Source organism: Carcharodon carcharias, chromosome 27, assembly GCF_017639515.1.
Source record: "Carcharodon carcharias isolate sCarCar2 chromosome 27, sCarCar2.pri, whole genome shotgun sequence".
In the NCBI taxonomy this organism is placed as follows: Eukaryota; Metazoa; Chordata; class Chondrichthyes; order Lamniformes; family Lamnidae; genus Carcharodon; species Carcharodon carcharias.
The window spans coordinates 16,798,512-16,826,352 of record NC_054493.1 but is presented as its reverse complement, the minus strand read 5'-3'; the positions used below and the strand labels follow the sequence as shown (position 1 = coordinate 16,826,352).

Genomic DNA, 27,841 nt, shown 5'->3' with positions numbered 1-27,841 from the left:
GTGACTGTAGGATTTAAGCCAGGCAAAGTGAGAACCTTCAGAGGTGATAGAGAGAGGAAAACCAATGGGAACCGTTCTAAAATCTCAGGGTGTTTCCACAGGAGAGCAGATGTTTAAATCACTTTTAAAAATCGAACATAGCAGCGCACAGATTCAAGGGATTTTTAAAATTAATTTATCTCAATTGCGTAACAAAATGATTTTTTTCTGTGTTTGGATATTACAAAGGCGCTGCTGTTACCCAGGCTTCCCTGCGGGTGTGAATGTGCTCTATTCCCTACGCAGGAGACTAGTGCGCAGGCGCAGCGCAGACTTATCCGGAGCATGCGCAGTCTCACTTTGCTCGGAGCCGTGCGAATGCGGGAGAAGAATTTGGGCGATGGGCGAGAGCGGGTGGGCTGGCGGGAGGAACGCGGCTGGGGAGGGAGATGTAGGGAAATGCAAAACCCGCTGTAGGTGTCAAGCCCCAAATAAAACCTTACTGGTCCTGAGTCTGCAGCTCCGGGGCGTTTCCCCGCGAACAGGCCCATCTTGCTTCAGCGGCAGCAGTGCGCATGCGGGATCATATTGGTGACGTAACGGGGCTTCAGGGTCCCAGTGACCAGGAGAGAAAATCATTCTGTCATTGATTTTACACCTACTTTGTGCGCAAGAGCTAATGACAGACCCAGATTAGAGGATGGGCAAAATGCTGCAGCGTGTATGGGTGGCTGTCTGAAGAACATAAAAATAAGAGCATCAGAGTTAGGAGCACCCATTCGGCCCATCAAGTTTGCTTCCCTTCTTATTAATGTCATGGCTGTTTAGCCATGAATATGTTCAATGTCAAGCCTCCACTGCTCACTGGGGAAGAGAATTCCAAAGACTGACAATCCTCAGAGGGAAGAAATTTCTCCTCCTCAGTGTTAAATGGGAGATCCTTTGTTTTTAAACTGTGCTCCCGATTCTAGATCCTTCTGTGAGGGAAAACATCATCTCAGTGTCTATCCTGTCAAGCTACCTTGGAATCTTGCAAGCTTCAATAAGATCACCTCTCAATCTTTTAAACGCCAATGATTATAGGCACAACCTGCTTAACTTTCCCTCAGAAGATAAGTATCCTCATTCCAAATCTTCTCAGAGTTGCTTCCAATGCACCTGTGCCCTTGTTTAAGTAATCCTGGGCAAGAGAGGGGTCTCTTGAATTGTTGTGAATTTCTATCCTGGACTGACAGTGATGGATTTTTGAAACTCCTTTTACAGGGGATTAGAAGGTGAGGATTTACACACAGCAAACTCAAACCAAGAGAAATGTTTGTCTCTTCTAATTTTCTAACCTCGACTGATGCTTATATCTTTTGTAATCTCCCTTTACAGGGAGTTAGAAGATTTGAAAACTGCCAGATTTTTCTCTGACTCCGGTGCTTCTGATATGTTTCCAGCTGTGGACTCCAGCAGGAGATTTTAATATTGAAAACTGAAATTGTTTCAGATGTAAGTATTATTGAACATTCATTGACAATTTAGAGCTTTTAGTGGTGTGCTGTGGTTACATTGCTCTGGGGCTGGTGTGGCTCCTTTTCTGTGGATCTGAATCCATGTCCATCTATCCTTCTGTTTCACCTCTGCTGTCCTCAATCCCTGCCATTGTGTAACTTCCTCTGCCTCGAGCAATGGGTATCTTTTAACCATGTTTGGTGCTTTACTGCTATTCCTACCAGCTGTGTCTAAATGAGCACTGCAGTTCATCTCCTGTCTATTCACTGCTGATTTACCAGTTTTATCTTTCCATGGTCAGGAATTGTTTTTCCTGCATTAGAGATCATTGGTCTTCTTCTTCTGAGCTTAAATTGACCATCAAATTCTGCTCCAGTTTTATTCCCCTTAATTCATTCTGCACATTCTGAAACATTAACTCTCTCTGCCTTCCTTTAGTTACTGCCTATCCTTATGAGCATTTCCAGCACCTGCTCATCATATTTGAGATTTCCAGCAACTGCATTATTTTGGTTTTGTTTGATTGTAGGTGTTGCTCACAGAATTGAGTCTAGAAACAGAAATGAACTAATTAGGAACTGAATTGTATTGGGGTGAGTGTTTGTTCCAGAGCTTGGCCTCTGGCCTCCAGTGTTGGTCTTTTTTCATGCAATCCAAGAATGATTACAAAACAGAAGGAGGCCATTTCACCCATTGTGCTGGCTCTTTGCAAGAGCAAATCAACTAGTCCCACTCCCCTGCCCTTTCTTCGCAGCCCAACTTTTTCTCTCCAGGTGCTGATCCAATTTTCTTTTCAAAGCCTTTGTTGCATCAGTTTGAGCTGTTGTGGAGATAGAGGAGAGGAGATAGCAGGGTTTGACCCTGAGGACAGTGGAACCCAGTCAGGCCCAGAAAATTCCAAAGTAAAATTGTCAAAGGAGGTAATTTCTAGGGAAGAGCATGTTATTGAACAGGCACTGTACAACATAAATGAGTATTGTTTTAGAAACAAGTATTTCCGTGGATGCTTTTAACTTGCTTTGCAAATGTATATATTTTAAAAGTTTAACTGGGATTTTGGTGTCATTTGGCATCATTAACAAGATCAGCAGCAGATATTGCCAATCCCCAGTTACCTATAGAGAAGGTGATGTTTGACCTTCTTGAATTGCTGCAGCACGTGTGGTGAAGGTGCTCCCACAATGCTGTTAGGTAAGGAGCTACAGGTCATTCACCAGTGATGATGAAAGAACAGTGATAAATGTCCAAATCAGCAACAACAAACCGTATTTCTATCACATCTTTAACAAAATAAAATGTTCCAAGGCATTTCACAGAAATGTTAGAAAGCAACATTTGACATCGAACCACATATGCGGATATTAGGCCAGGTGATGAAAGGTTGGGTTAAATAGGTTTTAAGGAGTGTCTTAAAGTAGAAAATTGAGGTAGAGAGGCAGGGAGGTTTTTGGAGGAAATTCCAGAGCTCATGGCCTTGGAATCTGAAGGCGCATCCACCAAAGTGGCACAGTTAAAATCAGGAATGCCCCGGGGGTGGGAATTAGATAAGCGCAGATATCGCGGAGGGTTGTGAGACTGGAACAGATTACGGACATAGGGAGGGGCTGTGAAGGAAATTGAAAATAAGGATGAGAAGTTGAGCATTTAGGTTCTTCTTAACCGGAAAGCTTTGTAGGTCATCAAGCACAATGGCGATGGGTGAACAAGACTTGGTGCAAGTATGGAAATGGAAAGCAGAGTTTTAGATGGTGGAATTGAATCTGGGAGCCTGGCTGGGAGTACATTAGAATAGTTAAGTCTAGAGGTGACAGAGGAATGGATGAGAGTTTCAGCAGCAGGTGAGCTGAGACTAGGATGGAGTCGGGTAATGTTACTGAGGCAGTCTGTGTGATGATGTGGATATGTGTTGTAAGTGTATCTTGGGGTGAAATATTACACTGAAGTTTTGAACAGTCTGGTTCAGCTTCAGACAGTTGTCGGAGAGAAGGATGGAGTCAGTGGCTGGGAAATAGAATTTGTCGTGCAAACTGAAGATGATGGCTTCAGGATTCCCAGCATTTATATGCAAGAAATTTCTGTTCATCCAATACTGGATATCAGACAAGTCAGGATAGTGTGTGACTTGGAGGAGAACTTGGAGGTGATGGTGTTCACACACACATGCTACCCTGGTCCTTCTAGGTGGTAGGAGGTAAGTGGTTTGAGAGATTTTGTTAGAGTTATGGTCAAACTGTCGGCATATAAAATCCCTTTCCTTCACCCTCTGCCTTTATCACCTCTCTCTCCCTCTCTCTCTCCCATAGAGGCCAGAGTCTTGCATAGGCTCAGTCTGGTTGGAAGGTTCCCTTCCCTGAAGGACATCAGTGAACCAGTTAGATTTTATGACAATCCAGCAGTTTTCATGGTCACTTTTTCCTTGTGCCAGCCCCACAAATTACTAGATTCATTCAGCTCAATTTCACAACCTGCCTTTGTGTTTTAGTGGGTTCTCTCTCACTCACTTTTCTCTGTTTTAAATTAAATTCACAGGATGTTAGAAGGAGAGGATTCAGTCAGGAAACTGAAACCAAATATCACTTCAGAATCTGACGGAGTCGCCCAATTTATTGTAACCCGAATATCGTTGGATTTTGAACATGGAAGGAAAAAGCTCAGTTTGTAGCGGAGAGAAACCATACACGTGTTCTGTGTGTGGACGAGGCTTCAGCCGATCATCTGACCTGTCGAAACATAAATGCAGCCAGAATGGGGAGAAAATGTGGAAATGTGGGGACTGTGGGAAAGAAGTCAATCACCCATCTGAACTGGAAACTCTTCTGCACAGTCACACCGGGGAGAGGCCATTCATCTGCTCCGAATGTGGGAAAGGAGACACTCATTCATGTAACCTGTTGACATACCAAAGAGTTCTCACTGATCGGAGACTATTCAGGTGCTCTCACTGTGGGACTGGTTTCAGGCATTTATTTGACCTCACTGTACAACAGCGAACTCACACTGGGGAGAAGCCATTTATCTGCTCCAAGTGTGGGAAGGGATTCACATGTCCGTCCCACCTGCTGACACACCAGCGAGTTCACACTGGGGAGAGGCCATTCACCTGCCTTGAGTGTGGAAAGGGATTCATTAATTCATCCGACCTGATGGCACATCAAAGAGTTCACACCGACAAGAGACCTTTTAAGTGCTCAGACTGTAGGAAGTGCTATAAAAGCTCCAAGGAGCTGATGTTCCATCAACGTGTTCACACTGATGACTGACCGTTCAGGTGCTTTCACACTCATACAGGGGAAAGACCATTCACCTGCTCTGAGTGTGGGAAGGGATTCAGTCAGTCATCCACACTGCTGAGACACCAGCGAGTTCACACTAGGGAGAGACTGTTCACCTGCTTCGAGTGTGGGAAGGGATTCACTCAGTCACCCAACCTGCTGACGCACCAGCGAGTTCACACTGGGGAGAGACCATTCACCTGCTTCGAGTGTGGGAAGGGATTCACTCGGTCATCCCACCTGTTGACACGCTAGTGAGTTCACACTGGGGAAAAACCATTCGTTTGCTCCAAGTGTGGGAGGTGATTCACTCAGATGTCCCAACTTCTGAAACACCAGTGAGTTCACAAGTGATTTGATTTTGCTGCTAATCACATTCAGGACTGAACCATGTTCATTGCGGTCTGTGTCTGCTGATATTGAAGATAAAAGTAAAATAAATCATCTTTGTGTTAAATACAGTGTGTTGAGGCTTCTTAATATCTCAAACGTAAGTTAGTTCCTTTTGAAGGGCTCTCCCTCTCCTCATCTCCTCCATCCTCATCTCCAACCACAAGTGTGAGGAGCTCATGGAGCTTCTTTGTCACTAAGGTTGTGACAATCCAATCAGCTGCCTCTGCTGCTTCCCTCCCTTCCACTAGCCCACCGGGACAAACTGTCTCTAAAGTTCCCTCATATCTGAGCCCTGAACTCACATATTTTTCCAGTTTTGCTCCTGTCTCCTGTTATGGCCTCTCAGAGCTCATCTTGTCCTTGACCTTTTACTTCTATTGCCCTATTCTCACTAAGCTGCTGATCATTCATCTTCCCCGCTTTAGGTGATACTGTTAGCAGTTCTCTCTCTCTTTTGGTACTGTTTCTCTCACCTTTAAATCCACTGACATCGCCCATCCTAAAAATCAACCTTTGACCCCATCATCTTTGCAAACTCCCACTCCATCTCCAACCTCCCTTTCCTCTCTAAAGTTCATGCTCTTGGTGTTCCCCAAGGATCTATCCTTGGTCTCTCCTATTTCTCATCTACAAGCTGCCACTAGGTGACATCATCCAAAAGCGCTGTGTTAGTTTTCACATGTACAATGCCAACACCCAGCTCTACCTCAACACCATCCCTCTCCATTCCTCCATTGTAGCTAAATTATCAAACTGCTTATCTGACATCCAGATTTCTGGATGAGCAGAAATTTCCTGCAATTATAAATTGGAAAAACCAAAGCCATTGTCTTCAGTCACCACTATAAATACTGTTCCTTAAGTATTGAGTCCATCCCTCTCCCTGGGAGCTGTCTGACGCTGAACAACACTGTTCACAATCTTGGTGTCAGATTTGACCACATATCCACACCATCACTAATACCAGATATTTAAATCTCCGTAACGCCATCTGTCTTCACCCCACCCCATTTACTTGCTGCTGCATCTGTTAGGAAGTAGAGATAGTTTAAGTGAGATATATTTGTATTTGTGGGTGTTAGGAATGAGTTTATGCTTAGATTTGATTGGTATTTCTGTATTTGTGTGTTAAGAAAGGGGGGAGCTTGAGTTTCAGTTTCACTTTAAAAGAATCCTGCATTTCAATTAGGTTTCACAGCCCTTGAAGGGGAGCTAAACACAAGGGGAGCTATACACAAGGTAGAAAAAATCTTTTGTTGTCTGCCAAGGGGAGGCTCACACAGAGAAACCGAAAGCAGTTTGAGTTCATTTGAAGCCAGGTGCCAGGAGCAGCTGGACACAGGAGTGGGAACTGCAGGAGCAGGTTCCAAAAGCTAAAGAAGAAAATCTGCAAAACCAAGCAGTGGAACAGGAAAGGTACCAGAGGGCAATTAAGTCAAGGACAAGGACAGGAATCTGAAAAAGATCCTGTTCAGCGGAATTGAAAGCAAGGAGTGGAAAGGAGGGCTCCGAGCTTAAAAGGGAGAAAGCTGCAGGAAGCAGACTTAAAGCAAAATAGCCTTGCGAGAAGTAAAACGATCCAAGGAGACAGCTGAAGGCCTGTAGCTCTTTACGATGGGCATATGAGCAGTCTAAGGATTAAGGAATCCTCAGTAAAGGTTGCATCAGAAAAGGAAATGGTTGTTAAAACTGTAGCAGTGGTCCAGGTGAAAAGTGTGCCCTTAGAACCCACAGGAAAGGGGGGTATGGTTCAGGATAGTCCAGAGAATTCTTATTTGATTACTGGTGAAAGAAAGCAGGCTATTAGAGATTCTGGATGTTTAGCCTGGAAGGGAGAAGTGTTCCCTTATTCCTCAAACAAAATAAATAAATAGATCAAAATTTTTAGGGATACTGGAGCAGATCAGCCATTGATGGTGGCTGATGATACGATTTGTGTTCCAGGTAGTTTTATGAAGGAAGAACTATCAATACGAGGTATTAATGGAATTTATTAACCTGTTTCTTTGTGTAAAGTCAACTTGTAAAGTCACTTTGTAAATGGAATTGTTACAGTGGGAATTATTCCTAAATCAGCTATTGAGGGAGTAGGTTTTGTTCTAGGTAAGGATTTGGCTAGTGGAGACGGTAATGTGGTGATAACTGTATTGCAGCAGGTAGTTGATCATGCTGACCTTAACAAACTTCAGAAAATTACTGTGGCCAGAAATGAAGCAATTATGGAAGGAAAACCTTATTAATGGAGAAAACCAACTTTCACGGATGAAAGAGGAGTTTTCTAATGAAAAACGAAATTAGTGAGAACAATTGAGAATCAGCCATGGAGACTAGGGCACTTGGCAGAGAACTTGAAATGCCTGAATGATTTATTTGTAGAAGCAAATTTAACAAAGGTCAATCTTCAGTTAAAACTTGATGATCTTCAAGCATCAGAAGTCCTTATGAAGTATCATGGAAAATACCTTCAACAAGAAAAGGAATTGTTGTTAAATCAGAATAATTGGTTGAATGTAGAATTAAAAGCCAAAACTAATGCACGGTTAGAGCTTCAACAGGAAAAGAATAATGAGATTCTTGAACTTCAATGCAAACTGGAGGAAATGAAGGAGAAAGTGTGTGGTATGGAGTGTCACCGTTCTGAAGTTGTTCTGTGAGTAAACATTTCTTGCTGAATTGTGGTCCAATTGAACAAAAAACTGATTCAAGTAACATTGCTGGTATATCAATTTCAGTAATGGGCTGGACAGAAAAAACTTAAGTGCCTGCAGAATTGGAAACTAAGAAGCATCAACAAAAAGGACTTAAAGCTCAAAATGACCCTTTCAGTTCATTCACTAGAGACACTGATTTACAAGGGCTTGCCAGTGCTAATATACAAGATACAGAGGTCAGAATCCAGGCTGTTCGACATTTGCAAATGACCATTCAAAGCCTGCTGAGGAGTGGCATGATATAGTTCATGGATTGTGCAAAAGAGTTGAAGAGTTAGAACAAACAATGAAATTCCAAAGGGAGAAAACAATTAATGCTGCTGAAAGAGAAGTGGAAAAGACCTGTTTAAAATGGGATTGGGAGAAACATGATCATAAAAAAATTAAAGATTAAACCAAGCAGGAGTATGAAACCCATTTGTGTAAACATAAAAGGCATCTCAACACCATCCATGAAATGATGAAAAGAGATTTTGATCAAAGAAGAAATGATATGTTAATGTGCAAAAATGGCATTTTGACTTAGATAAATCGAAATGGAAATTTACCACGTGAGTTCGGAAAATGAGCTTGAGGATGGAATTACACCTACATCTGATGAAAAGGATGATTGGGTTGTAGCCTTAAATGAAACATTCGTTGCTGAGTTAAAGACTGGGAATAAGAGAAAAAAGAAACACAGGGGTTGAGTTATGATAATACCACGATGGACAAATTCTGCCAGTTTTGTTACATTTATGGACTTTGTTTTACTTAAATTTTTGTAAATGTACAATATAACACGTGTGGTTGTGAAAATAGATGGTAGATTTATTTATATATTATGTAATAAGCAATTGTTAGAGGTTTGTGATGTTAAGTTTGTGTTTGGCGATGTAAGGCCATTGTAAAGACACATTCACTGTTGTGAAGTTTTCTTTCTTTCAAGGGTTAAACTGTTATGAACTATAGGAAGTTTAAGTAAGTTGTATTTGTATTTGTGGTTGATAGGAATTAGTTTTATCTTTAAGTTTAAGTTTGATTTGTATTTCTGTATTTGTGTGTTAAGAAAGGGTGGAGCTTGAGTTTCAGCTTCACTTTAAAAGATCCCTGCATTTTAATTAGGTTTTACGGCTCTTGAAGGGGAGTTAAACAAACACAAGGTAGATAAAACTGTGCTGTTCCCTAGCAGGGCCCAAACAGAGAGACACAGAGAAATCAGTTTGAGTTCAGTTGAAGTCAGGTGCCAGGAGAAGCTAGACTCAGAAGATGGAACATTCAGGAGCAGGTTCCAAAAACTAAAGAAGAAAGTCCCCAAAATCAGGGAGTAGAACAGGAAAGGTCCCAAGAGGACAGTTAAGTCTAAGGACAAGGACAGGAATCTGGAAAAGATCCTGTTCAATGCAAGTGAAAGCAAGGAGCAGAAAGGAAGGCTCCCAGCTAAAAGGGGAGAAAGCTACTGGAAGCAGACTTAAGGCAAAATAGGCTTGCAAAAAGTCAGATGATCCAAGTAGACAGTTGAAGTTCTGTAACTCTTTACTATGGCATGTGAAGCAGTGGTGAACTGTTGGTTTGGCTGAACCGGAGAGAGAGTGTGTGGAAGAAGGCTTGAATGAACGTGGTGATCCAGGGGAAAGGGACATCAGATGGAGAGTTTGAAACCCTGGAGGTGGAACCTTGTGGAAGGCATCCGAGAAAACATGTCATTTGGGAGAAGATTCCATGCAGGTTCTTTGAGTGTAGCAAAGATTGAGTTCATTGAGACCGGTTGGCTCAAGGTGTGATAAGTGTCTGGGGAAGGGGGGTTTGATGAAAGATCCATTGCATCTGTTTGGGGTGGCATCTGTCACTTGGTTTCAGAGTGTGGTGCGCCTGACCACAAGTCTCCTATTGGTTTACATAGAGTGTGTACTAACTGTGAACATTAGAGTATAAGACAGCCTTTGTAACTTGTGTTATCCTTACAAACCTGTATATATCTGTAAAGATATAGTTGTGGGTGAAGGAGTATTGTAATATAGTTAATCTTTTCTTGTTTAATAAATGCTTTATTCTTTTGTTAAAAGTTCATCAGCTGACTTCTGTGACTCTGTTCAGTAGCTGTCCTCCACCTTTCTAAACAAAAAATAAAAATCGGGATCTTCAAGCCGTGTTCCACCCTAATATATGATTTGTCCAGTAGTAACATCAGCAGGGATCATAATATAACTCAGTTTCTCTCTCCATATATGCTGGGCCTGCTGAGTATTTGCAGCGTATTCTGCTTTACTTCAGATTCCCAACATTAACTGAATTTTGCTGTAAGCTTCATTCCCTGACTGAGAGTCTTGTCTCATAATCCTCCTTTGCTTCTTATTTGCTTCTTCACCTCTCTTCTGAACCTTCTGTATTCTGTTTGGTTCTCAATTGTATTTTGTACCTGACACCTGTGATAATCACATTTTTTCCTTTTTAATCTTAATTTCTATCTCATTTTTCATCCAGGGAGCTCTGTATTTGTTTGCCCTACCTTTCCCTTTTGAGGGAATATAGCTTGACTGCCTGAACCAATTCTTCTTTGAAGGTAGCCCATTATTCTGTTATAGTTTCTCCTGCCAATCTTTGGTTCCTGTCTATCCGGCTCAGCTCTATTCTTGTCCCATTGAAGTCGGCTTTCCCCAGTTAATTATTCTTACTCTGGATTGCCTATTGTCCATTACATCTTTGTCAGTCTCTCCTTAGCTCCCACCTTCTTTCCAGCTTCACCCCCTTAAATGGTATGAATTTCATCAAATTTCTACTTCTCCTTAGCTCTGAAGAAGAGCCATATGGACTCGAAATGTTAACTCTGTTTCTCTCTTCCCAGATGATGTCAGATGTGCTGAGGCTTTCCAGCATTTTGTGTTTTTATTTCAGATTTCCAGTACTCACAGTATTTTGCTTTTATGCCCATTGTCCTTTTCTACAGTCATCCTGAACCTTATAATACAATGATCACTGTCTCCTAAATGTTCGCCCACCGACACTTGATCTACTTGGCCCACCTCATTTCCAAGAACGAGGTCTGGAAGTGCCTCCTTGCTTGTTGGATTGGACACATACTGCTGTAGAAAGTTCTCCTGAAAACACACTAGGAACTCTTTCCCGTCTCCGCCGTTTACAGTATCCCAATCAATATTGAGTTATTAAAGTCCCCCTTATAATTACTCTGTGATGTTTGCACCTCTGTAATTTCCCTGCAGATCTGTTCCTCTACATCCATCCCACTAGTTGGTGGTCTATAGACTACACCCAGCAATGTAATTGCACCCGTTTTGTTCCTTAGCTCTAGCCAAATTGATTCTGCCCTTGAACCCTCTGGGACATCCTCTTTCTCCAGCACTGCAATGCTCTCCTTAACCAATACAGCCACAACAACTTATATTTATATAGCGCCTTTAACACAGCGAAACCTCCCACAGGAGCATTATGTGACAAAATATGACATTGACCCGCATTAAAAGATATTGGATCAGATGACCAAAAGCTTGGTCAAAGAGGTAAGTTTTATGGAGTGTCTAAATGGAGAAGAGTGAGGTAGAGAGGCGGAGAGATGAAGGGAGGGAATTCCAGAGCTTGGAGCCTGGGCGACTGAAACCACAGTCATTAATAGTGGTGCAATTGTGATTAGGAATGAGGCCAGAATTAGTGCAGCACAGATATCTCAGAAGGTTTTGAGATTCTGGGCAATTAGAGATAGGGATGAGCAAGTTTATGGAAGGATTTGAAAACAAGGAGGAGAATTTCAACTAAAGATACTGCTTGACCAGGAGCCAGTGTATGTTAGCAAGCACAGAGGTGATAGGGAAATGGGACTTGCTGCGAATTTAGATATGGGTAGCAGTTTCAAATGACCTCAATCTTATGCAGGGTAAAATGTCCAATTACATCCCAGAACTGATGTCCTGGTGGATCGGCACAGTGCTGTTTCCATGATCAATGTTGATCCTTTCCAAGGCGCCATTCCCACTCATATTCTGCCTTGCACCAACATCTCCAAGCAAATGCTTTGCAGCTCTATTTTTTTCTTTCACTTCCCAGCTCAGCATCTGTTCTTGACCTGTTGCAGGTGTGACATTCCATTTCTGATGCGAAACTTCAACTCACTCCACTGATTCTGAAAAAGCTGTTGCGTTTTTTGTTTACAATCAGGAATTAAAGCATGTCTTTTTAGTAGGAGCAATAAATCTTTAATCCATGACTGGCAATCGAGCCTAGGTTATGGTGCTGAGAGTGGAGAACCCTAACCACTATGGAAAATGCCATGAAATGGAATTTATCGAGGTTACTTCTGCCATTGTTTTTTCATTCCAGACCACTTTCAACAGAGACCTCCTACAAAATGACATGTTCAAATAGAACACAAATTACTTCTTCAGACAATTAAAACAACCATTGCTTTTGGCTGGAATATGAAACCGACAGTGTGGCGAAATAGTACCAAAAGCTGTAGAAATGCAAATTTGCACATCCAAAACCCACCAACCTAATCATTGCAGCTCCTGTAAAACTTACAAGGTAATGCACGGCAGACTTTCACCATGAAAAGGATTTGACTGACATCAAATTCTTCCACTTTCATGTTACACCTTTTAACTCCCATTCTCCATCTCAGACATTTCCAGTTCTATCTAATATCATCCATGTGAAACTTTAACTCTGCCCATCATTTCACTGATTTCATCAACTTGCTATGTATTTTATGTTATGATAAAGCCAGTAATTTGTGCTCTAATAAAAACAGAGGGCACTAAAATTATCGACAGGTCTGCTCCCATCTGTGGAGACAGAAACAGAGTTAATGTTTGTGTTGAATATGATTCTTTTTTATCTATAATAGAAGCAAATTGCTGCAGATGCTGGAAATCTGACATAAGAAACAGAAAATGCTGGAAAAACTCAGAAGGTTTGGCAGTACCTGTAGAGACAGGGACGTGGTTAACGTTTCGAGTCCATGTGACTCTTCTTAGAACTAGGAATGTGAAGGTTTTAATGCTGGTGAAGGGGTAGGGGAGGGAGCAGGTGAAGCAAAATAAAAGGTCAGGCATATGCTGGAGGTCAGGAGAGAATAAATGACAAAGATGTCATGGAACAAAAGGAAAAGGGAATGATAATGATAGTATTCATGACTAAAGCTGGTGTTGATCGCAGAATAAATGGCGGCGAGCGGGGCCAGAAAATCCCGCCCAGAGGGTCAGCTCTGTCTGAGAACAAGATACAGACTGACTCTTGGGGGGTGGAGGGGAGGGTTGGTGGTGATGGGTGGGAAAAGTGGAAAAATACAACATGGATGACAGAGTTCATGGTGTGAATTTGCTGAACTTAATGCTGACCCCTCAAGGCTGTAAAATGCCTAATCAGAAGATCAGGTGCTGTTACTCCAGCTTGCACTGGGCTTCACTGGAACATTATAGAAGGCTGAAGACAGACATGTGAACATGAAAGCGAGATGGTGAATTGAAATTGCAAGTGACAGGCAGGTCTGGGTCATTCTTGAGAACTATGTAAAGGTGTTCCATAAAGCAGGCAGCCAGTCTGCATTTAGTCTCCTCAACGTAGAGGAGACCACATTGGGGGCAGTGAATACTGTAGACAGAATTGAAAGAAATGCAAATAAATATCTGCTTAACCTGGAATGAGTGTTTGGGCCCTTGAACAGTGAGGAAGGAGGAGGTAAAGGGGCAGGTGTTACACCTCCTGTAATTGCAGGGAAGGTGCTGTGAGAAGGGGATGAGATTTTGGGGGTGATAGACTTTTTTGAATCAGTAATTGGTTTCTGGTTGTGATATTTTGCACAACAGCGAGACCGGGAATCAAACCTGGGCAATGAGAGCACCGAATCCTAACCACTAGGTCACCAGGATGTTTCTGTAACATCTTGTTTAGTGACTTCAGCTGTCAACCCGAACATTGGTGGTTTGACACCATCCAGGGCCAAGTAGGTTCTCTCTATTCCTGCTTCTACTTATATTGCTGACACAATTCTTCTTTGTGTCCTTTAGCTACAATGTTGTCCAAATTTTGTCAGCCCTGCTGTTATCCAGTAAGTTCCCACACAAATAGTTTTATGAATATTCATTTCAAAGAAAATTAGATAAGTTAGATCAAACATGTGCATCACATCCAACCCATTAGAAATATTGGATTCAAAGCAACAAATAGAAATTGATTCTATGATTGCACATATAGAACTGGAACACACCATCACACTGAGTGAATCCACTGTCAGTTTACACGTTGCTCAGTGAAAATTTCAAACATTCTCGACTTTGTGACATACGGGCACTGAGTTGGTGAACAGCCTGGACTCAAAGAACATGTGAAAATATGAACTAGGAGCAGGAGTAGGCCACTTGACCCATCAAGCCTGTTCCACCATTCAATAAGATCATGGCTGATCTGCTGGTAATCTCCTGCCTATCCCCAATAACCTTTCACTCCCTTGTTGATCAAAAATCTAGCTCTGCCTTTAAAATATTCAAGGACTCTGCTTCCAATGCCTTTGGAGGAAAGAAGTTACAAACACTCCCGGCTCTCTGAGAGAGTAAAAAGTCCTCCTCTTTCTTGCCTTAAATGACTGACCCCTTATTTTTAAACAGTGACCCCCAGTTCTAGATTCCCCCACAAGAGGAAACATCCTCTCCACATCCACCCTGTCAAGACCCCTCAGGATCTTAAAGGTTTTGATCAAGTCACCTCTTACTGTTTGAAACTCCAGTGGATACAAGCCTAATTTATCCAACCTGCAATGCATAACTATGTCAGTAATATATGTAGGAATAGAAAGAATCTACTTTGGCAACCCGTTCATTCCTGGTATTAGTCTCGTAAACCTTCTCTGAACTACTTCTAACGTTGTATCTTTCCTTAAAGAAGGAGACCACTACTGCACACGTGGTCTCACCAGTGCGCAGTACAACTGAAACATAACCTCCCTGCTTTTTCAGTTCATCACATAACTACTCACTTTACCAATTTTAAAATCAAACACCTTCACCTATTATGAAATTATGCTTTATCTGCTATCTTTGTTGTCCAAGTCTCCTTAAAGCCAATCTATATTCTTCCGCACAACTAACCTCAGCAGAAGCTAAATTCAACTGGAGGTCCAGCAAGGATTAACCTCGTAAACCAGAGATTGGTTTACAAGGCCAGTGTGCTAATCACAGAGCTATGGAGCCAACTGCTGAAAGAATACAGAAAGGTCAATCTCCTCTTGCAACTTTTAAACCGACCGTTATTCTCTGTGCCATTTCCATGAAGATACAGAATGAAAGTGAGTCAAGGTTGCGATGGTAAAAATGCATTTACCCACTCAGAGAACTCAACCACATTGACACACTGTGAGGAACACACAAAGACATAGACACCGAGAGTGACAGAGGTGTCAGGGGAGACAAACATCCAGAAAGCATAGATGTCACCAAATTGGCTCCATTTTTGTTCCATTTCCATCTGCAAATTTGGTGAATGCCTGCTGATGAACGGAAATGAAAAATACACAGGAGCATTTGGAAAATCTTTTAGTCCATTTAATAGATAATTAATTCTGTAAATCATTCTTAAATCAGGAGCAGTGAGAAATGTAGTCTGGCAGGATCTGAACTTATATCAGAAAACTCTGAAGGATTTCAAACCCAATTACCTTAGCTGCTCAGCTCTGTAAACAAGCACCATGTACCTTTTAATGTTCTGTGCCTAAGAGCATACAATGGTTACAGCAGTGAATGAAGATATACAGCCCCACCTATTCCTGGCTGCTCTGCAATTTCTGCTGCCTCTCCTCAATCTTTCTGCCAGAATGGAGCACTGCACATGTCCTGGACACACATGGAAGGATTTGACTAAATTGACTGAAAAGATGAACCGTCCGAAAATCTGGCAGCAGTGGGTTTCATACCCATGTCTCCAAAGAGGCTGGAGCCTTAGACCGCTTGGCCATGATACTCCTTTTCTATATAGGCATCTGTTCGAGGTTGTACAGAAAGGGGAATTAGATTGTATAGAGTGACTGTGAAAAATGAGGGCATGCTTGGTCTGATTAAACTTCTTTTGAAAGCTTGGAATGAAAGCTGCATAAATACTTTTTCTTGTTCAAAAACTATAGAAGAATCTCGAGTCCAACTCTTCATGTCATTGGGTCAGGGAAACATTGTTAATGATCACACAGTGCGCATGGGCACTGCAGAAACTCCGGCACCTCTTTCAATATTGTTTCTCTTCACTCAGAGTTTTCAAAAGGGAATTGGACAATGACTTGAAAGAGAGAAAAATCAGGGTTCAGGAAAAAGAGAAAGAAATTGGGACTGATTGGAAAGCTCTTTGTAAAAAGCTGACAAAGACACGATGGGCTGAATTGTCTCCTAATGTGCTGTGTTATTTTATGATGACATTGCTAAATCAGTCTGATTCCAGCATTACTGATTATAGCAGCTGAATTCCATTTCTTCCAAACAAAGACCCAAGGTGCTGCTGCAAGACTGCACGGGTTAACATTGTGCACAGGTCCATTGGGTTTCGGCAGCGCAGTGTTTCTGTGCTGTAGTTGTTATCATGTTCACCAAATACGCAAAAGGACCCTGATTTGAAACTGAGCAGAAACATTATCAAGACATTTACATTTGTGTTGTTAAATATTAAAGACACTGTCTCACAGCCATGTGACAACCCTTTTCCCATCTTTGATCAAATTACTTTGCTATCGTTACTTAACATAATTCAATCAATTCATGTCTTGAAAAATTCAATTGACCCCCCACCCCCCACACCCCTACCATCCACAGCTTTTTGGGGAGGTTGGTCCTGATTTCCATCACCTTTGTCTGAACATGTTGTTCCTGATTTCACTCCAGGTTCTATTGTTTTGATTCTGCCTCCTAGTTTTCGATCCCCCAGCACGGCAAATAGTTTCCCTGTATCTACCCTCACAAGCACATTGATCATTTTAAAAACCAGCATCATATCACCCCTGAAACTTCAATATTTAATGAAATGCAAACCAATTTTCTGCAGCCTGCTCACCTTGTAGTGCAGCAGCTTTGATCTTATTGACCTGGAGAAGCTTTCTCCCAATTGTTCAGAATGGCGACAACTTTTCCATCAAGCTGCATCACACTTTGAGTCACAACATCTTCATGATGAGGCAGAGCAGCAGCAGAGAAGGAAAGAAATGGAAGCAAATGCTGTGCTCCAGATCCCAATACTTCATGGATGTCCTGCCCCATGAGTCCAAAGATCTGCAGGCCAAGAATCAATCTGTTCAGTCACAAGAAGACCAATGGCAGAAACTCACCATGCTGAATAGATGTCATCCTTGAATTGAGAGGCTGCTGACGAAGTATTAAACAACGACTGAATAACTAACACAGGCACCAGGGCACTGGGAGAATACATGCAGATGAACAGGTTGTTTAACTGAATTCTGACCACAGAAAGCTCATTCCAGTGAAACCAGACTGAACATGAAGATGAGGCAGAAACAGGAGCAGACATGATAGCCCAAGATTAAACATAATGCAAACTGAATTAGAATGACCATTGGAACAGCTTTATTAGATTCACAATAACTAAGCATAATAAACAGAGACCTTTCATTTTAGGATAATGAAAATACTAGACAAAGATAGGAATAGTTTGATTCTGAGGGGATGAGGAGAGGCTTGGTAGAGGATACACAAGTGCTTCTGCAGCTTACTGTAGTTGTGCACTCTCACAAGGAAGTAGGTGGTTAGATGATGTAAGTGTCACCATTAAGCTGCAAACATAAAATCAAAACTTTATTTAAACAATGAAGTGGATTTAGAAACGAAGAGGCCCTGTCAGTTCAATGGAACTTGAGGGATTTAGGGTTGTTGATAAAAATGAAACATTCCCGCCTCTGAGCCAGAAACCACTCTTGCAGATAGTCCTGGCGAGTGGAGACAGCTTTCCAGCTCATTCTGGGTTGACATCAGGAAAGGTGTGTCCGGCGGGTCTGGCTGAACACTCCCATTATGAGTTGTAGGACCTCATCAAACTCTCCCGCTGAAGCCGGATCAACAGATCGGCTGGAATTAAACGGTACCAGACACGGAAGGAGGGTTAAGGAGCCTGCGAATTCTTCCACTAATTCACACTGTTCTCCAAGGGATGGGTTCAAAGGAAAACAATCGCTACACTGTGTAGTTTCCCGAAATAATCCCTGCTGTCTGTCCTGAATGTATCCATTTCAGTAACAAATGTTGAAATATTTGCACCACACCCATAGGGTTTCATCTGTTTAAAGCCACAAACAGAAGGGTCCTGTTTTCTCCTAGAGTTTGAGACAAATCAGCTTTCAAAATGATGCCGAGTTTCATCCAATGAGGGAGATCCGGGCTCAGCCCCGCCCCTCATTCATACCGACTGGTTGGAGGACCAGCCACTTCCGCTGGGTCCTCCAGCCCCGCCCCGTCTTCCTATTGGTACGAGTTGCCGTCAATCACATACCGGGCATTGTAATCTGAGCATGCGCAGGCGATGGCGATAGACGGTAAGCGAGTTCGAGCGAGGGGGTTTAAAATTGAGGTTTTTTTTACAAAGACCCAGTGCGGATCCAGATCCCAAAATAAAACCAGCAACATTTTCTACCTAAGACGCGAATAGAAAGCGTGAAAATTAGCCCCGACTCCCCGGTTTTCGGTTTCTCCCGCTCGGGTCTGACTTTGGGGTGAGTCCGCCGAGGCCCTAGCGCATGCGCATTGTCAGCTCGTTCAGGAAGCGTCTGCAAATGGAGAGAAAGTGATAAATGTTAGAGAGCGTCTCTAAAAATGGTGATTTTCAGGAAATGTCTGCAAATGAAGGAAATTATGACTGAGCATGGAGTGCTTAAAAAGGAAGAGAACATGCTGATGAACAGGAAATGCCTGTAAAGAATCGTTGAATCCTAGAATTGTACAGCACTGTTACCTGTGGAGATGATGATGTTTGATCTTGAATTTTTGCAGTCCGTGTGATGAAGGTGCTCCCATAATGCTGTGAAATAAGGAGTTACAGGATTTTCACTCAGTGATGATGAAGGAACAGTGATATGTGTCTAAAACAACAGCAACAATGTGTATTTATTTTGTGCCAGCCAGGATTTTGTTAGGATAGTTAAACCTAGAGGTAATAAAAGAATAGATGAGGGTTTCAACAGCAGATGAACTGAGACAAGGATGGAGTTGGACGATGTCACTGAGGTGGAAATGGGTGGTCATGGTGATGATAAAGGGAAGCCTGTAGACATACTGTACTCGGATTTCCAGAAGGCATTTGATAAGGCGCCACATCAAAGGTTATTGTGGAAAATAAAAGCTTATGGTGTAGTGGGTAACATATTAGCATGGAAAGAAGATTGTTTTCTGCCATCCAGCCAGTGTGTGTGCAGAAATGGGTGTTTTTCTGATTGTCAGGATGTGATGAGTGGAGTCCTGCAGGAGTCTCTGCTGAACATTTTACAATTTATATCAATAACTCAGATGAGGGCAGCGAAGTCATGGGAGCTAAATTTGCTGGTGACACAAAGATAGGTAGGAAAGTATGTTGGGAAGATGACATGAGAAGATTGCAGACACATATAATAGGTTGAGTGGGTGGGCAAAGATCTGGCAAATGGAGTATAATGTGGGAAAAGGTGAAGTTCACTTTGGAAGGAAGAATAAAAAAGCAGAGCATTACTTAAATGGAGAATGACTGCAGAATTCTGAGGTGCTGAGGGATCTAGGTGTTCTAGTGCATGAGTCACAAAAAATTATTTTGCAAGTACATCAAGTAATTTAGAAGGCCAATGGAATGTTTTTCTTTATTATGAGAGGAATTTAACATAAGAGTAAGGTTGTTATGTTCAGTTATACAAGGCATTGGTGCGACCACTTCTCAAATACTGTGTGCAATTTTTGGTCTCCTTATTTAAGGAAGGATATAAATGTGTTTGAGGTGGTTCAGAGGAGGTTTACTCAATTGATACCTGGAATGAGTGGGTTGTCTTATGAGGAAAGATTGGTCAGGCTGGGCTTGATTCCACTGGAGTTTAGAAGAGTGAGGGGTGACTTGATCCTGAATGGTCTTGACAAGGTGGACGTGCAAAGGGTATTTCCTCTTGTTGGTGAATCCAGAACTCGGGACATTGTTTGAAAATTAGGGGTCAACCTTTTTGGACAGAGATGAGAATTTTTTTCTCTGAGGGTTGTGCGACTCTGGAACTCTCTGCCTAAGAAGTCGGTGGTAGCAGGTTCATTTAATACTTCTAAGGCAGAGGTGGATAGACCTTCAGCTTGTCCGCAAGCATGACCCAGACCTCCCTGTTGCTTGCCATTTCAACACATCACCCTGCTCTCATGCCCACATGTCCGTCCTTGGCCTGCTGCAATGTTCCAGTGAAGCTCAACGCAAACCGGAGGAACAGTACCTCATCTTCCGACTAGGCACTTTACAGTCTTCCGGACTTAATATTGAGTTCAACAACTTCAGATCATGAGCTCTGTCCTCCATCCCCACCCCCTTTCCGATCCCCTTTTTTCCAATAATTTATAATTTTTTTACAACTATCTATTTTTTATTTTCCCTCCTATTTGCAGATTTATTTCAATCTATTGTTTCATCTCCACCTTTTAGCTCATTTCGATTCCTTCCCCCTCACCCCACCCACACTAGGGCCATCTGCCACTGGCTTGTCCTGCTTGCTTCTCTTAATGTCCCCTTTAGCATATTCTTTAGCTAATATCACCACCATCATCACCCCTTTGTCCTTTTGTCTATGACATCTTTGGCAGTCTCTCCTTGGCCTCCACCTATCACTGGCCCCCTATTGAGCTGTCCTGTCCCATCCACTTCTTATATTGCATCTCATTTCTATATGTCTTAGTTCTGATGAAGTGTCATACGGACTCGAAACGTCAACTGTATCCCTCTCCACAGATGCTGTCAGACCTGCTGAGCTTTTCCAGGTATTTTTGTTTTTGTTCTAGATTTCCAGCATCTGCAGCATTTTACTTTTAACGTAGATCGATTTTTGTTAGGCGAGGGAATCAAGGATTATTGGGGATAGATAGGACTGTGAAATTTGAAATACAACTAAATCAGTCATGATTATATTGAATGGCAAAGCAGGCTCGAGGAGCCGAATAGCCTACTTATGTTCCTACTTTGCATGTTCGCATGATGTGGATATGTGGTTGGAAGGTCAATTTGGGGTGAAACATGACACTGACGTTGTGAACAGTCTGGTTCAGCCCCAGACAGTTGCTAGGGAGAGGGATGGAGTCGGTGGCTATCAAGTGGAGAAAGGACTGAAGACATTGGTTTCAGTTATAGAGAAGGCGGTGGCATAGTGGTATTATCACTGGACAAGTAATCCAGAGATCAGGGTAATGCCCTAGGGACCCAGGTTCGAATCCCACCATGGCAGATGGTGGAATTAAAAGTCTAATGATAACCTTGAAACCATTGTCAATTGTTATAAAAACCTATCTGGCTCACTAATGCCCTTTCGGGATGGAAATCTGCTGTCCTTACCTGGACTGGCCTACATGTGACTCCAGACCACAGCAATGTGGTTGACTCTATCAAACAACTGCCAGAAATTGGATGAGGAATGAAAACAGACAGACCACCTGGCATTGACCTAGGCCAGAAGCAGCAACAGCAAACTCAGCCCTGTCAACCTTGCAAAGTCAACCTTGCAAAGTCAACCTTGCAAAGTCAACCTTGCAAAGTCAACCTTGCAAAGTCCTCCTTACGAACATCTGCTGCCAAAATTGGGAGAGCTGTCTCACAGACGAGTTAAGCAACAGCCTGACATGCTCATACTCAAGGAATCATAGCCCTCGTGGAGACTAAGACCAACCTTCACATTGAGGATACCCTCCATCGTGTTGTGTGGCACAACACTAGCAACTCAAGACAGGACAACCAGAATTGTACTCAACCACAGTCTGTACCCTCATGGCCCAGCATATCACCTACCCTACCATTACCACCAAGCCTGGTTCAATCAAGAGTGCAGGTAGCATACCAGGAGCAACACGAGGCAAACGTAAAAATGAAGCTAAACACAGGACTACTTGAGTGCCAAACAGCATAAGCAGCAACAATAGACAGAGCTAAGCCATTCCACAACCAATGGATCATATATAAGCTCTCAGTCCTACCACATCCAGTCGTAAATGGTGGTAGACAATTAAATATCACTGGAGGTGGATGCTCCACAAATATCCCCACCCTCAATGCTGGGCAACAATCTTTAGCCACAAGTGCCGAGTGGGTGATCCAGCTCTGCCTCCTCCAGAGGTCCCCGTCCTCACAGATGCCAGTCTTCAGCCAATTCGATTCACTCCATGTGCTATCAAGAAATGGCTGAAGGCAGTGGATAATGTAAATGCTATGGGCCCTCCAACAATCATACTGAATACTTGTGCTCCAGAACTTGCCACGATCCTGGCCAAGCTGTTCCAGTACAGCTGCAACACTGGCATGTACACAGCAACATGGAAAATTGCTTAGATTTGTCCTGTACACAAAAAGGACAAGTCCAACCTGGCCAATTGCAGACCCATCAGTCTAATCTTGATAATCAGTAAAGTGAGGGAAGGGTTCATCAACAGTGCTATCAAGCAGCACTGGCAGAGCAATAACCTGCTCAATGATACTCAGTCTGTGTTTCACCAGGGCCACTCAGCTCCTGACCTCATTAAAGCTTTGGTTCAAACATGAACAAAAGAACTGAACTCCAGAGGTGGGGTGAGAGTGACTGCCCTTGACATCAAGGCAGCATTTGACTGAGTGTGGCATCAAGGAGCCCTAGCAAAACTGGAGGTCAATGGGAATCAGGGGGGAAACTCTCCACTGGTTGGAGTCATAGCTAGCACAAAAGAAAATTATGGTTGTTGGAGGTCAATCATCTGAGTTCCAGGACATCACTGCAGGAGTTCCTCAGGGTAGTGTCCTAGGCCCAACCATCTTCAGCTGCTTCATCAATGACCTTCTTTCCATCGTAAGGTCAGATGTGGGCATTTTCGCTGATGATTGCACAATGTTCACCATTCGCAACTCCTCAGTTAATGAAGCAGACCACGTCCAAATGCAGCAAGACTAATCAGGGATGATCAGCATGGATTTGATGGAGGAAGGTCTTGCTTCTCAAATTTGATTGAATTCTTTGAGGAAGTGACAAGAAGGGTTGATGAAGGTCGTGCAGTCAATGTTGTGTACATGGATTTTAGCCAAGCATTTGACAAGGTCCCATGTGGCAGATTGGTCAGGAAAGCAAAAGCCCATGGGATTGAGGGTAATGTGGCAAACTGGATAAAAGGTTGGCTTTGTAACAGGAAACAAAGGGTTATGGTCGATGGATGCCCTTGTGAATATCTCAAGTGGTGTTACGCAGGGCTCGGTGTTGGGACCCTTGCTGTTTGTGTTATACATTAATGATTTGGACGTGAATGTGGGAGGCACGATTGGGAAATTTGCAGATGACACAAAGATCGGTCGAGTAGTGGATAGTGTTGGGTAGCCAAAATCTCCAAAATGATATAGATGGATTGGTGGAGTGGGTGGTAAAGTGACAGATGGATTTTAACATAGAGAAATGTGAGGTCATACATTTAGGGAGGTCAAACAGTCACAGGGGTTACACAGTAAATGGGAATATACTAAGAAGGGTAGATGAAGTGAGAGATTTTGGCGTACAAGTACACAGGTACCTGAAGGCAGTAGTTCAAGTGGACAAGGTTGTAAAGAAGGCATATGGAATGCTCTCCACTGGCAGAGTTACAGAATATAAAAGTAAGGATATAATATTGGAATTGTATAAAACACTGATGAGGCCACAACTGGAGTATTGTGTGCAGTTCTGGTCACCACATTGCAGGAAGGATGTAATAGCTCTGGAGAGAGTGCAGAGGAGGTTTACAAGAATGTTGCCAGGGTTAGAAAAGTGTAGCTACAACGAGAGATTGGACAGGTTGGGGTTATTTTCCTCAGAACAAAGAAGGCTGAGAGGTGACTTGATGGAGGTGTACAAAATTATGAGGGAAATAGATCGAGTGGACAGGATAAAATTGTTTCCCTTGGTGGAGAATTCTAGAACCAGGCGACGTAGATTCAAGATAGGTGGCAGAAGGTGTAGGGGGGGCATGAGGAAGAACTTTTTTATGCAGAGGGTAGTGGGTGCCTGGAATTCGCTGCCCAAGTTGGTGGTAGAGCCAGAAACTCTAAACTCTTTTAAAAAGTACCTGGATCTGCACCTTCAGTGCTGTAAGCTGCAGGGCTATGAGTCGGGTGCAGGAAGGTGGGATTAGAAAGGGCACCTGGATGTCCTTGGGCTGGCTTGGACAAGATGGGCCAAATGGCCTCCTTCTGTGCTGTAACTTTTCAATGGTTCTAAGACCTGGACGATATCCAGGCTTAGACAAGTGGCAAGTAACATTCATGCCACACAAGTGCCAGGCAATGACCATCTCTACGAAAGAGAATCTAACAATCTCCCCTTGACATTCAATAGCATTACCATTGCTGAACCCCCCTCTATCAACATCCTGGCAGTCACCAGTGACCAGAAACTGAACTGGACCAGTCATATAAATACTGTGGCTACAAGAGCAGATCAGAGACTAGGAATGCTCCAGCAAGTAACTCACCTTCTGACTCCCCAAAGCTGGTCCAACATCTACAAGGCACAAGTCAGGATTGTGATGGAATACTCCCCCTTGCCTGGATGAATGCAGCTCCAACAACACTCAAGAGGTTTGACGCCATCCAGGACAAAACAGCCGCTTGATTGGCTTCACATCCACAAACATTCACTCCCTCCACCACTTACACAGAGTAGCAGCAGTGTGTGCCATCTACAAAATGCACTGCTAGAACTCACTAAGGCTCTTTAGACAGCATGTTTCAAATCTAGAAGGACAAGGGCAGCAGATACATGGGAACACCACCACCTGGAAGTTCCTCTCCATGCCACTCACTATCCTGACTTGAAAATATATCGCTGTTCCTTCACTGCCACTGGATCAAAATCCTGGAACTCCCTCCCAAACAGCACTGTGGGTGTACCTACACCACAGGGACTGCAGCGGTTCAAGAAGGTAGCTCACCACCACCTTCTCAAGGGCAATTAATAAATGTTGGCCGAGCCAGAGACGGCTACATCGCATGAATGAATGAAAGAAATAAAGGAAAGTTTTTGCAGTATTTATATGAAAGACCTTGCTGCTCATCCAGTACTGGATGTCAGACAAATCAGGATAGTGTGTGACTTGGAGGGGAACTTAGAGGTGATGATATTCATGTGCACCTACCACCTTGGTCCTTCTGAATGGTTGAGTTTGAGGGGTTGGGAGATTTTGTCAAAGTTCTGGTCAAGCCGTAAACATAAAATCCCTCTCCTTCACCCCCTCGCCCACGTCTCCCTCTCTCCTCACCTCATTTCCAGACTGTTGTGTACACCCAGACTCAGACTGGGTGGCAGGTTCCCTTCCCTGAAGGACATGAGTGAATCAGTCGGGTTTTGATGACAATCCAGCAGCTTTTGTGGTGACTTTTTCCTCGTGCCAGCCCCACAAATTACCCATTCATTCAGCTCAATTATACAACGTGCCTTTGTGCTTTTGTGGGGTCTCTCTCATTCCCTTTTTATCTGTTTTCAATCAATTTCACAGGATATTAGAAGTGGAGGATTTGCAGCAGGAAACTCAAACTAAATCTCACGTCAGAATCTGACAGAGTTGCTCAATTTGTTGTCACCTGAATATCATCAGAATTTGAACATGGAAGGAAAAAGCACCATTCACAGTGGGGAGAAACCATACACGTGTTCTGTGTGTGGACAAGGTTTCAGCCAATCATCTGGCCTGTCGAGACACAAGCACTGTCACAACAGGGAGAAGCCATGGAAATGTGGAGACTGTGGAAAGGGATTCACTCAGTCATCCTACCTGCTGATACATCAGCGAGTACACACTGGGGAGAGACCATTCACCTGCCCTGAGTGCGGTAAGGGATTCACTCAGGCATCCAACCTGCTGACACACCAGAAATTTCATACAGGGGAGAGGCCGTTCACCTGCTCTGACTGTGGGAAGGGATTCACTGCGTCATCCCATCTGCGGACACACCAGCGAGTTCACACTGGGGAGAAACCATTCAACTGCCCTGAATGTGGTAAGGGATTCACTTGGTCATCCAGCCTACTGACACACCAGAAACTTCATACAGGGGAGAGACCATTTACCTGCTCTGACTGTGGGAAGGGATTCACTGCGTCATCTCTTTTGCTGACACATCAGCGAGTTCACACTGGGGAGAAACCATTCACCTGCTCCGAGTGTGGGAAGGGATTCACTTCGTCTTCCCACCTACTGGCACATCAGCGCACTCACACTGGGGAGAGGCCATTCACCTGCTCAGAGTGTGGGAAGGGATTCACTCAGTCATCCCACCTACTGGCACATCAGCGCACTCACACTGGGGAGAGACCATTCACCTGCTCTGAATGTGGGAAGCGATTTGCTCACTCATGCCACCTAGTGACACACCAGCGAATTCACACTGGGGAGAGACCATTCCACTGCTCCAAGTGTGGGAAGGGATTCACTTCATCATCCCAGTTACTGACACACCAGCGAATTCACACTGGGGAAAGACCATTCATCTGCTCAGAGTGTGGGAGGAGATTCGCTCACTCATGCCACCTAGTGACACACCAGCGAATTCACACTGGGGAGAGACCATTCCACTGCTCCAAGTGTGGGAAGGGATTCACTCAGTCATCGCACCTACTGACACACCAGCGAGTTCACACTGGGGAGAGACCATTCACATGCTCCGAGTGTGGGAGGGGATTCACCCTGTCATCCGACCTGCTGAAACACCAGCAAGTCCACAGTGGGGAGAGACCATTTACCTGCTCTGACTGTGGGAGGAGATTCACTCTGTCATCCACCTTGCTTATACACCAGCGAGTTCACACTGGGGAGAGACCATTCACCTGCTCTGACTGTGGGAGGGGATTCACGCTGTCATCCAGCCTGCTGAGACACCAGAGAGTTCACACTGGGGCGAGGCCTTTTGCCTGATCCAAGACTGGGAAGGGATTCACTCAGTCTTCCCACCTTCTGACACACCAGTGAGTTGACAAGTAACTACTGTGATTTCATTTTGCTTTTAATCACATCCAGGACTGAATCATGTCATTTGGAATCTGTTTTTTCCCTTCTACAAAGGAAGATGGTTGTGGTTTTGGAGGTCAATCGTTTCAGCCCCAGGTCTTCGCTGCAGGAGTTTCTCAGGGAAGTGACCTCAGCCCAACCATCTTCAGCTGCTTCATCAATGACCTTCCCTTCATCATAAGGTCAGAAGTGAGGATGTTCACTGATGGTTGTACAATGTTCAGCACCACTCATGGCTCCTCGGATACTGAAGCAGTCCATGTCCATATGCAGCAGACTGGACAATATTCAGGCTTGGGCTGACAGGTGGCAAGTTACTTTTGCTTCACATTAGTGCCAGGCAATGATCATCTCCCCTTGACATTCAATGGCATTACCATCACTGAAATCCCCACGAACAACATCAACATCATGGGGGTTACCATTGACCAGAAACTGAACTGGACTGGCCATATATATTTATATATAGTGTGGCAACAAGAACAGGTTGACACTGGGAATTCTGTGGCATGTTTCGCAGCTCCTGTCACAAAACTATAATAATTTTCATAATATTATTGTGGTTTATGGTAAAGTAGGTTTATGGTTGTGAATGTACATGGTTCTGTCTGTGAGATTTAATTAGATTCATGTAGACTGTTAGGTTGAAGTTATCAAAAGAAGTTAGGTGTACAAACGATATTATAAATGCTAATGAGTAAACATAGACGAGGGCTTAGCATATAAGATGTGAAGGAAATTTGCATTTTTAGATAAATGAACAAGTTGTTGGGTTTCAAAGGGATGATAGGATATTTACAACTAGCAAGATAAGCAAGGGCAAGCA

General features: G+C 43.4%; 1 pseudogene; it reads left to right on the top strand.

Annotated features, from left to right (window-relative positions):
• Positions 1 to 857: 857 nt before the first annotated feature.
• LOC121270180 lies at positions 858 to 27,240 on the top strand (annotated as a pseudogene).
• The last annotated feature ends 601 nt before the right edge of the window (positions 27,241 to 27,841 follow it).